The sequence below is a fragment of the Nothoprocta perdicaria genome, unplaced genomic scaffold, assembly GCF_003342845.1.
Source record: "Nothoprocta perdicaria isolate Ctin4 unplaced genomic scaffold, notPer1 scaffold_138, whole genome shotgun sequence".
Lineage (NCBI taxonomy): Eukaryota > Metazoa > Chordata > Aves > Tinamiformes > Tinamidae > Nothoprocta > Nothoprocta perdicaria.
This window is the reverse complement of record NW_020454516.1, coordinates 787,778-799,104: the sequence shown is the minus strand read 5'-3', so window position 1 is coordinate 799,104 and position 11,327 is coordinate 787,778. Positions and strand designations below refer to the sequence as shown.

Here is an 11,327-nt window from a genome sequence, read left to right as displayed (position 1 = left end):
TAGGAGCATGATGAGTGGGTCACTGCAGATGAGGGAAAAGCTTTGTACCCTCCTTCACATCTGCTGAGCAGCCCGGAGAATGAAAGAGCGCCCGCGCCTTTTAAATGAATATTAACATTTTTGGTTTAGCTTCAATAGCTGTGGAGGGGAAACGTGTTTGATGCTCCGCTTGGCTCCTTCTCCGCCTGGACTGGTCCTGTGCCATCCAACCCGTGAGTCAGCTCGGGTTTCCCAATCCAAGATGTGCTTCCGTATCCAAGATGTGTGCGTCAGCTGGCACTGCACAAGCGGGGAGATGCTTCCTCCTCCTCCTCCTCCTCCTCCTGATATAAATCTGTGATGGAAAATATGTGACCAGGTGCAAATGCTTGCTCGCTTACCAAGGCTTCCTCCAGCCCATCTCTCCTGAGGGTTTCCCAGGAGGATGCAGGTCAGTCGTGAGCCCGGGATCAGTTTGGATCCTTGCAGCAGCTCCGTTCCTGCCCATGCTGGTCCCAAGGGCGGTGAACTCAAGGAATGTCTACAAAGGTACCAGCCTGTGTTAACAATGACCGGCTGTGGTCGTTGCTCCATTGGCACGCGAGGCTTTTAAAACTGAAAGGTTGGGTTTCTGCACTCGGACAGATGCCTTTCTGTTGGCTCAGGGACCTCGGGGTGCAAATTCCCCAATTTTGAGGTTTGTTGCCATTTTAGATAGAAGCGACAGGGAGGTTGCAAGTCAGGCCTTCCGACCCGAGTCTGAGGGTTCAATCACCCAGCCGTGCAAGCCAAGGGAATCCCCCCAGTGCCTGCTCCTGCCCTGGGCTGCGCCGGCAGGGCTGGCTCGGCTGCAGGGCAGGCTTTGGGCAGGCTTTGGGCAGGCTTTGGCACGGCGCTCCGCGGCAGCTGCTGCACTTTGCTTCGCGAGCAGCAGGGAACAGCAAAGACCTCGGGGAGAGCTGGCAGCTCCGCGCGGGAGGCCGCGGCTTTCCCGGCGGGAGAATCCCCCTGTTTGCGCGAGAGCTGCTGCTCCTGCCTACTGCCAGGTATCGCTGTCGGGATTAACCCCACATTCCTGCTAGTGCTTTTTGATAAAGCGCAGCGTAACCGTGGACAGGTTGCTCCTCCTCCTGGATGCAAGTGAAGCTAAGGGCGGTGCGTTCAAGTTAGTGCATTAAAAGCTAGCTGTAGGGTGGGCACTCACCCACCCGCGCGTTTGTCTGGTTTGGGGCATGGAAAGAGGGATTACTTAGATATTCTGTTCAGGATTTTTCCCTTCTGAAAGGGCCCTTTGTCTCAGAGAACCAGAAAGGATGAGACAAATTGGTTGCCTTCATGGCCCGATGAGCGGAAAGAAAGCGGTGCTCGTGTTACCTGGAGACATGCAAAAGGTAAGTGCAATTAGTCAGCAGGTAATTAAGCTGTGCATAATCAGAGTAGTGGAGACAAATCACCTTAGTCCGCAGATGTAGCAGGGCAGGAGAAGCCTTTCTTTTTCAGAAATGGCATGAAAGGAGAAACTGCTCGATCAGCAGTACATGGTCCTCGTCAAAGAGAAGCTGAACCTGGGCCTCCTCTTGCAGCCGGCCTCCCGGGAGCGGTGCCGTGGGTTGTAACACATCCCAGCTTGGTTCTTCGTAAGGCAAGTTGCATTGAAGAGGGTGACTGCAAAGTTCATCTACTGAGACTCTTCTTGCTTGGTTTGAAGGGCTTGAAGACCCTGAACACACGGGGCCCAAGGAGGACCTCTTGGTTCCTATGGCTTTCTTCACAGTTCAGGACTGTTCCAATGCATGGTGTGAGAGCAGATCCTGGAGACCTTCTCCTCGAGATCCCTCTGCTGCCAATGGTCACCATGCCAGCCATTGGCAATGCAGGAGCTCAGCGTTTCCTCGGGCTGAAGAAACCTAGAGCTGTTTGCATGAGGAGGTGCTGCAGCTGCCTTGGGCTGCTGGCTCCGTAGCATGGCACACTTCACTTAACCTTCGGGAACATTTATAATTAATGCTTAATCGATTTCTATAATGCACGATTAACACGCTGGCATGGACTTCTTCCTGTACATCTTTGCTCATGAGAACAGTCCTTAGTCACCTTGCTTGGTCTTCTCCGTGAGGTATAACCTCTGGGCAAGGTTCTTGATGAACCTGTTGCTCTTAAAATTACCCAAATGTCTCATTGCACAGATCAGATATTGGCCTCAGGTCTCTTAGCATCTCTTTTCCAGTAAGGTTGGTTTCTATTTATCATAATACTAGGAGTCTGCATCTTTTCCAAGACTATCCTAAAGTCCCTTGCTTGTCTCTGTCTCTCCAGGGAAATCCATATCCAATGTGTCCTGCCAAGCGGTGTCTCTTTCCCATTCCCAGAACATACCTGTGAGACTGTGACAAAAGGTATTTTGACCCAAGCGATCAGTGTGTCTTACCAAACAATGAAATATCCTTCCAAACTCTCTTTCTTTTTTTTTCCCCCAAGTCACAATTCCAGTTTCTGCATGCCATCTGCAGCTGCCAAGTGCTTGGACACAACTGACAAAACATGATGGATGCTGCTGCTTTGAGCTAGCACGAGGGAAGAGCTGAGGGGAAGGATGATGCTGCCTTGGTATTTCAAATACTAGTTAAATGTGAATTTGAGTGCAAAAGTGCAGTTTATTCATGTCACATACCTTTTTTTTTTTTGCATGTATCATATGTGGCACAACAGTGAAGGGCAGTCTTATTTTTGCTTCTTAAAACTAACAGTAAATTTTGTACTGAAAGCTCTTCTATCCTATTCCCACTGTTGTATTTGTGTGAATATGCAGGAACACATGGGATCCTCAGCAAGTACTGGGAACACGTTGTGTGAGGTGCCTGGCGTATACAAAGTGAAAATAAAAGCCTTCCCCAAAGAAACCTGCAGTCCAAATATATCAGTCACGAAAATTGGCACATCTATAAAGAAATTCCAAATAAATCTACATTATAAAGAAAGAAAGAGCTACTGCAGCCAATTAACTACAGGATCTACACGATAAATCTTTTATCTCAAATTAGCAATGTGTGTATTGAGTGGATCAAGATGAGCGTGCTACTCTTATAGAAAACTTGTACATGTGAAACCTGTCATCTCGTATTAGAAGACAAATGATACTTTGAGACATTACATAAATAATGGAATCACATGGCCACCTGATCTTGGTTATTTTTAAGTGAAGGGTAAGACATTTTGAACATCCTTTTATTCTGTTTTGGACAGCTATAATTCTCCTGAATTGACAGCATGAGTTGGGAGAGAATATCTCAGCCGAAGATGAATGGTTTTAAAGGTTTGGGGTGAAATCTTAGCCGCTTGGAAGCCAATGGGAATTGTGTCCCCGGCTGGAACGAGGCCGAGATTTCGGCTCCGGCGCCTGGGAAGCGGTGCCTGTTTGCCCAAGGAGATGTCCAGCCACTGCCTCGAGAAGGAAAATTCCGCGTCTGCTCCCAGCTATTCACTTGTAAATTCTGCTAAGCAGAGCACCACGGTGGCTCCTCCGCTCTCCCTTTGAACATGGGCTTGGCCTTCAAGAGGATGACAGGGCGTTTTGAGTCAATCTGAAGGAATTCTCTAGCAGCTCCTAGAGTTTATGTGGAAGTTGAGACCTTTTGGTGGACCCAGGTTCATCACTAAAGTCTGCTGACTTGGACCTGGTGACACCACGTGTGGTTTCGGTCCTCTATCTTTCTGGCATAAGATGGAGCAATAATTAGGAACTGTGTTTTGGGAGACAGCGGAAAACTGGGAATTAAACTGTAAAGGGCACGTGCCTACAGCTGCCCGGCGTGCTGTCGTGCCAGGGCTGGATGGATCCGTGTTTCCCAGGAAGGTTGGGAAGGTAGCTCATCCCAACACTGCTCGTGGTTGTTCCTGGGGTTATYTGCATAAAATTGCATAAAAGCCAAAGCTGGAATTTTAGTGCAAGTGAGAAAAGCCCTAAGATGCTGGGCTGTAATTAAAACGAGATTTATGGTGAATAAAGAGGTCAGATAGGATCAGAACGAATGGAAGAGCACGCCTATCTAGTTTGATCCTCCCTGCGGTTTAAGATAGGCGGATTCAGTCTGACTGCACAGCARTATCAAAGACTTCCCTTGCTGGGCTGCAGATTTTCCCCTCCTTTTCCAGCTATTTGGCACATCGGATTCCAAGCTGCTTGGGCAAGCCTTGGCTGGCATGGATTGTGTCCTGCCCTCCCTCTGCCTTTGGTCTGCCAGTCCTTCCTGGACCAGGAGCATATTTTATAGCAAAGGTGCAGCCTTTCCAACCCCATGGCTACATCTATAGGTRTATTGCAAGTAATCTTTTGTACTTACATGTGTCTTAGATCCAAGGACCTTATGGACCAAGGACCAAGGCGTTTGGATCCTGGTTTTCCTGGCCCTTGTCTCGCACTCAACGTGATAGGAAAACCAAGGGTTGGAGACAGGATCTACGTCTCTGCACTTTTTTAATCCTTGTGGTGTTTGTTGTCGGTATTTGTGCTCTRTATGGGATGTGAATTATAGACAGGGGAGTGAATATGTTCTTTTTGAAGGCACCAAGATCTAAGCAGTGACGTTCTGGAACGTCTGAAGATCTCCTGTACTGAAAAACTTGCTTCCATCTTGAACACAGGGGCTGTGCTCTGATGTTAGCAGCATCACAGCTAAAATCTGGAATAAGACTAACTGATTTCCAGCTGATTTGTGCCTAAACAACAGGGATAAAATGCTGCTTCCTTCCAACTGATGTCCTTAACGCTGTCTCTTCCCACTAATACACTTCTTACTGCCCAGRCTTTCTCCTTTGCTGTTTATGCCATCTGAAACAGCTTTCCTCTATTTCTCCATGTCCTCCCTTTCCCAATGGAAATCTCCTTTGAAAACATTTTCTTTCCTCACAGCTCTTAATTTTTTTCCTCCTGCTGCTTTCATCTATTATTTAATTGTAGCTGTATTATTTTGGGTAGAGTTACAAAATTAATATAGGGGATGCATTAAAAGGAATCCAAACCTCTTTTCCATGTAAAAATCCTTCCTAATCCTGAGAGCACTTGCATGCAGTGCGTTAAGGATGGTGAGAAGTCCTGACCTGCAAACTTAAGGAGACCTGAGCTTAAGGTCCGTGTGGTGCTGGATAAAGAATTTAGAGAGCCTAAAACACCACAGAAAGCTCCAGCAACAGGAAAATAGGGGGAAGAAATTTGGAATGAGCAAGAAATCAATATTCAGTCTTTGGAGGAGCAATGAAATATCTTTCAGAGCAAGGTTTAAGAAAGAGGAGAGGCTGCTGCGTTTCGGCCCTTCCCAAAGCCTTCCCTAACCAGCAGCTACTCCAAATCAATCTGTTATTTTCCAGAACTTACAGGCTCCTGCCCTCATAGTTCCTGTGGACCACAGGCCGAAAGCCCATTGATCCCTATATTGTTCTCTGTTAACTACACTGTAATGAAAATATATAGGTTGCCAAGTTGATTTTTTCCAAGCTTTTCCTCCAGAATAATGAGTTTCTTCTCCATTTGCTTAATATTAGGTCTCTGTTTATATGTGGCTCTTAAATGCAATGCTATAACTTCATTTTTTTTTCTTTTGYTCTCAAGTCAATACTATTGATGCTTTCTCTTTACATTTTTTTCCCCTACCTTAGTAGAGATGTCAGCTGGCAGAACTCCTGCATTGTGGCTCATTTCTCTCTCCACCATTTTTCATAATTTCATTGTAAAGAATTTGTTGACTTCTCATATATATATATATAAAATATATTTTTATGTGTTTATTTATATCTCCCGTAGTAATTCCTATAGGCGAATTAATTATAGGCGGCATGTTGGTTCTTAATGAAAAAAAATAGTATCTAGTGCTGATGAGCGAATTCTAATAGAAGCTATTTATATTTTTTTCCCCAAATTCTTGAAGTGGAATTTCCCTGGCAGAAAAAGAAAATAAATCCCTTTCCCCACCTTTACTCTCCCGTGTTTTGAGAATTTCCAGCTTGTTTATTGAGAGGAACTCGTGGGGCCTGAAGAGGGAAGAAATGGAGCGCCGCTCTGAACCAAGCTGTTGCAGTTCCTCCACCGTTGGACGGTTTGTTTATTTTTTGCTATGTGAGGGCTGGTTTCCAACATTTTATCCCTAATTTAGCACAAAAAGGGCGCAGTGGGGCTGGCTTACCCCAGGCTTTTGTGTGTGTGTTTGCTATGCTGGCATTGGTTTCCTTCGTGGTCTGATGGAGCACTCAAGAAACCAACGCAACTTGTCCAAAATACACGCGTGATAACTACCCTGCACAGGCACGTTTTGCTCTTATTCCCACGTATGTTTTGGCAGGGTGGAGAACTTATTTGGCCTTCTATATATTTGGGCAACGAGGGGGAAWTCTGCCTTTTCTCCCTTTTATTCTGTGTTTTTATTTAACCATCACAGCGTTCTTTTAACCTACATAACGAAACCCTAGGCACTATCACAAATGGCAGAGATTATAATCAGTGCCTAATATCCTTGCTACAATAACCTTTACCACCTCAAACACGAGGCATAAATAATACAAAGGGCCCTCTCATATTTTGAGGAGCTGATAGGAATATTATAATCATTGTTCCACAGTTAATGACACACAAACTCCGTCACACTCAAGGACCTCCATCCTGGGCTTGATTCGAAGCCAGCTGGAGTGTTTCCATTGCGCCAATGTGTTTTAGATTATACTCCAGAAGAGGTAGGTGACATTTTTGTGTTCACTTTGCACTTTTGCAGGCTCTTGAGCTGAGCAGGAAGCCCTTGAAGGGCTGCAGAGCCGCTCGAGCGGTGACGAGGTGACATGGAAAGTCTGCGTGCGGCTCCACGTCTCTGCCTAGGGAGATCCCTGCGAGGATGCTCGGATCTTCCTTGGGAGAAGGAGCCTCTCAGCACCAGCCAGATGGTCCAAATGTGGCAGCAGCCTGAACGTCAGCGTGGGTCCCAAGCCTCGGAACACCCAAAGGAGCTGCTGGGGGCAGGTAAAGGGGCTGCACTTGTTCTGCTCAGGCTCACTCTTTGCCAAATGATCGTTTTCTTCTATGTATTGAGCGTGTGAATGGAAGCAGCTCATCAAGCCTTGCCCTCCGCCTTCAAGCTGTTCAGCCCGGTGCAAAATCTGAAGCAGGGCAATGGAAAGTCAATAAACTTCATGCAGTCCAGGCGGGTGAATCCAACCGCTTTCCCTGTTTCAGGAATTTTGCACGGCAATGCTAAAATGCAGGGAAACGGTTCAGCCTCTGGAGCAGCAGTGTCACAGCAGTCAGGTGTGCTGAGATGCCTAATTTTTTTTGAAAAATAGGCTTTTTTTTAAAATCAGGCTTTTTTATATTTGGCTTTTTTTTTTTTTTTTGAAATTAGGCAAAATCTTCACAGAGATTTTAGTGCTACAAAGGGATGCTCAGAGCTTTTCCAGTTATACAGGCATGAAATTTTTGTACTGCTTCAGAAAGCCTTACTTTTGGGGTTGTTTTAAGCTCTGTTGCAGTTCTGGTAGTACTGTGAGGGTGGTCTCTAATCAAAGAAGGGTCTCCTTAGCTGGCCCTTCGGCTGCATTCCTCCAGAGGAGAACATTTCCTAGCATGTTTAAGCTGCAAATACATTTTACATCAGCAGATGTAAAAATTGCAGAAATTGCAGCTTTTGTATAGTTAAAAAATAACAATTCTGAACAGCCGAAATTTTTGAGTCTGACCTCAGGATTCATAATATTGGTGAATGTCATACCTGGAGGGGCTGCTTCATATATATCTATATGTATATATATATWTTTTTGTTATCTCCAGGTCGTATTTTCAGATTTTTCTTCCTAACTATAGGAGCTAGAAAGGGGCTTCCAGTTGAGAAGAAAGCGGCCGTTTTGGCGTGATCCCGCGAATCCAGGCTCCTGTGCCTTGAGAAGGATGTCGGCCCTCTCGAGACCTGCAAAACCCAACAGGAATCCTGCGAAAATAGTCACACACRAATCCGCATTAAAGCGAGGATGACTTTGAAGTGGAGTCGCACGCGCTGCTCGAGTGAGTAAGGCCAAAGCAGGGGTTTTAAGATTCACTCACAAATTGTTATCTGAGAAAAGAGTCACTTCACCAAACTATTTCATATTTAATCATTGGGAAGTCGGTTCCCCAAACAAAGCCCATTTGTTTCCCGGTGTAATAAATACCCAGTGCAAAATACAGGGATTTAACTTAATGGGAACCGCACAGTTTAAAATTACCTTCAAGGAGAGTCCTACACGTTGTCAGCGCTTGGAAACTCTGCTCCCGCTCTCGTTTTGACCTATTAGGACCAATATCGGATAGTTTGTCACCAATTTTTCCCTCATTATAAAACTGCGCCTATAAAACAAACATGGCTTGAGAGGGAGATGGCCCTGTTGGGCACAGCGGAGCATCCAGAATGGTGCCTCCCAGAATTCCAAATCGGAATAGCGCCTCCCAAAATCGAGCCCTCGATTATCTTGATGACGGCCTCGCTCGGCACCAGGAGTTGCTCTGGTTTCAATGGCTTTGCTCCCCGCTGAGCCCGATACTGCAGCAGGCAACAGGAACAGGTCAACGTGGGGAAACGGAGGGATTTATTTCGCTTGTTTTTTGTTTTACTTCGTGCAGTTGTTTTCCTCTTGAGGCCTGGAATGGAAAAAAAATGGAAATTTGGAGAAGGATGGAAGAGAAACGTGTCCATAAAGTGGTTTTGTTCTTTTGGAACAGCGAGATAACTTYAGAATACTATATAAGGTGGTATTATTACTGCCACGCTTAAGACTTTCTGCCTGCTCTAACTAAAACATTTCAGATTAAGTTACTTTGTCAAAATTTACAGCATTTGTCAATTACAATTCCTATCTGTTATAAGCCAAACTTTATTTTTAGTCCTTAATATTGTGTTATTAATATATACATTAATAATTAATATATACATATTATAATTAATATATACATAAGGATAGCAAGTTAATCTATTTCCAGCTTTTTCTCGTGRAACAAGAATTCCTTTTGTATCTGAGTTATTCTCTATATTCCGTACTCTAAATTGTATCTAAAAACTTGATTATTTGTTTGTGTCAAAGCCAGTGATGATTTTTTTCAGTATTGCCATTTTAGTCTCTCTCTTATTTTGATATACACCCATGGAAAAAGCCCTCAAACTTAATCTGTAGCCCATCTTTGTCACTGTGTCCGAGGTCCTTATTGTTTTTCGGAAGTGAGGAATGAGCTGCAGCCAGCAGGATGCGTGTTACACCAGTGCACACAATGGCAGCCTCCCCCTTAGACAAGTAAGTCGCGTCGAGTTTGATGGGTACTTCACTACTATACATAGGTCTGTTTTCCCCAAATCTTTGGGAATCTTACCATGGAGAAATACATAAATAAATAAGGAAAGGAGGAAAAAGAAAGCAAGTGAAGATGATGCACGGCGCAGGGAAACTCCCCATCTGCGGCGTTCCTGGAATGCTGCTGCCTCCAGCTCGTAGGTGGTTTGCTTGTTTTGTCCCTAAATTCACCTAAAAGGCCCTCGGTTGGCGTGTTTTTGTCCCCTGCCTCAACCTGGTGTGACACAGCTCTGGGTTTGGCTGCTCACTGCATGCGTAGAGGCTCAGGAGATGTTTCAGGGCAGCATTTTCCAAAGTCTCCCGGTGACTTTGGAGTCTGCATCTTYGGGAATGACAAAGCCTGCAAGGAAATGAGCTATTTGCTCTGGTGCCTTTCTCAATCAGATTAAATAATTCCAGCGTTTTYCCCCATGCTCGTTGCTGAGGACGGAGCTTAACATATCCAAACGTGATGGAGTTCAAGCAACAGGGATTGCTGTAGTGTTGAAAGGGAAGAGGGAATGGCCTGGAGAGGTGCCCTTCTCCTTTAAATGCATTCTCAGATATTAAAGGAAGAAGCACAAATGYAGACCCACGCCTTTGTTTATACTAGAAATAGGGTGCCCTGAGCAGCATCTTTATCCCTATGGGCTCTGGCATCCCAAGTCATCACTTGGGAAGTCATCACTTCCCATGARGTCATCACAGGAAGTTCATCAGTGGATCCAAATCCTAGGATGCAGCGGTACCACTGGCTGGATTCGGGGTGACRCAGATCCTGGGCTCAGTCACACAGCAGGGAGCTGCTGCAACTGGCACGTTGAGCGGGCGGCAGCAACGGGCCAGGGCAGCAGAGTCAACGGGAGGAGGCTGGAGCAGAGGAGCAGGCAGCTCTCCAGCTTCGTGGTGCTCTCCAGCGTCCTCGGCGGGAATGGAAACGGGAAYGTCGCTGTAGCCACGGCACAGTGAAGTTCCTCGGTCGAGGTGACGTCCTGACCAGCTCCTCTGCGTTCAGATATACCGGCTTATCTCCAGACCAGCACCAGGCAGAGGTGCCTGGAGAGGGTTGTGCCTCCCTGACAGTTCCTCTGCATTATTTTTTTTTTTTTGATTTCCCAGTGTATTTGTTGGTCTAAAAGCCGTTGCTTCCGTGTCGGGATGCTCTGGCAGGCAAATCCCGTGGCAGAGACCCCCGCGCCTGCCTCCTGCCCCGCGTGGCCCCACCGGCTTTGTTTGCTGGTTTGTGGTCAGCCTTCTTTGCCCAAGAAATGCGTGTATACACGGGCTTTATCTTTGTAAAAACAAACAYGGGGCCGTGTCTTGCAGTCTGCCGGGGAACTGGATGTGGTCCAGAATGTGGCAGCTTGTTGTTAAACACGGTCTCTCTGCCACAAGCTCGCGGCCAGAGCTCCTGTGCCGGCTCATCCCTGGCTTCAGGGCAGAGTTTATTTCATTTTGGGGTTTTTCTCTATCCTAATCGTAGCTGTAAATGGAACGGGACTTGTCCCTGGTTTGAAAGCTGCTGCCTCGTGTGTCCTGGGGGCTGCGGGGACGAGCGCCGCAGCTCCGGCGCGGGCTGGGATAGCCCCGCATCCCCCGGGCGCGGAGCAAGCCGGGACGTTGGAGCTGCCGAGAGGGAAGGGAGCGGGACTTGCTCTCGGCGAGGAGGGGAACGGGGCCTGGGGTGTCTGTTTTAGTTGGTGGGTTCTTGTTTTGGACCTGGCTGCTTGGCCAAGCGCTGCTGCACCGGGGCCGTGCGCGCTGGGAGCGCCGGCGTTGGGTGGAAATCCCAGGGCTCCGGCTGCTCCCGAGGGTTTTCACCGGTGCAAAACACAGCTTGCTGCCGGAACGCAAACCTGCATCCCGAGGATGCGTCAGGCCTTGCTCCAAACGGGRTTTTTCCGCTTGCACTGAGGACGAAGGGGCCACAGATGAACTAGTCAAGATTAAAAAGCAACAGGGCCATGTGGAGAAGCAAAACCTGGGAAGGGAAGATTCCCGTTTGCAGACGAGCAGGT

At 46.9% G+C, this 11,327-nt stretch overlaps 1 long non-coding RNA gene across 1 annotated transcript; it reads left to right on the top strand.

The window, feature by feature from the left end:
- Nucleotides 1-2,567: 2,567 nt before the first annotated feature.
- LOC112942956 lies at nt 2,568-6,828 on the top strand. Its single transcript, XR_003248495.1, has 3 exons — nt 2,568-2,586; nt 5,967-6,068; nt 6,738-6,828. It is a non-coding gene; the product is annotated as an uncharacterized LOC112942956 (long non-coding RNA).
- The last annotated feature ends 4,499 nt before the right edge of the window (nt 6,829-11,327 follow it).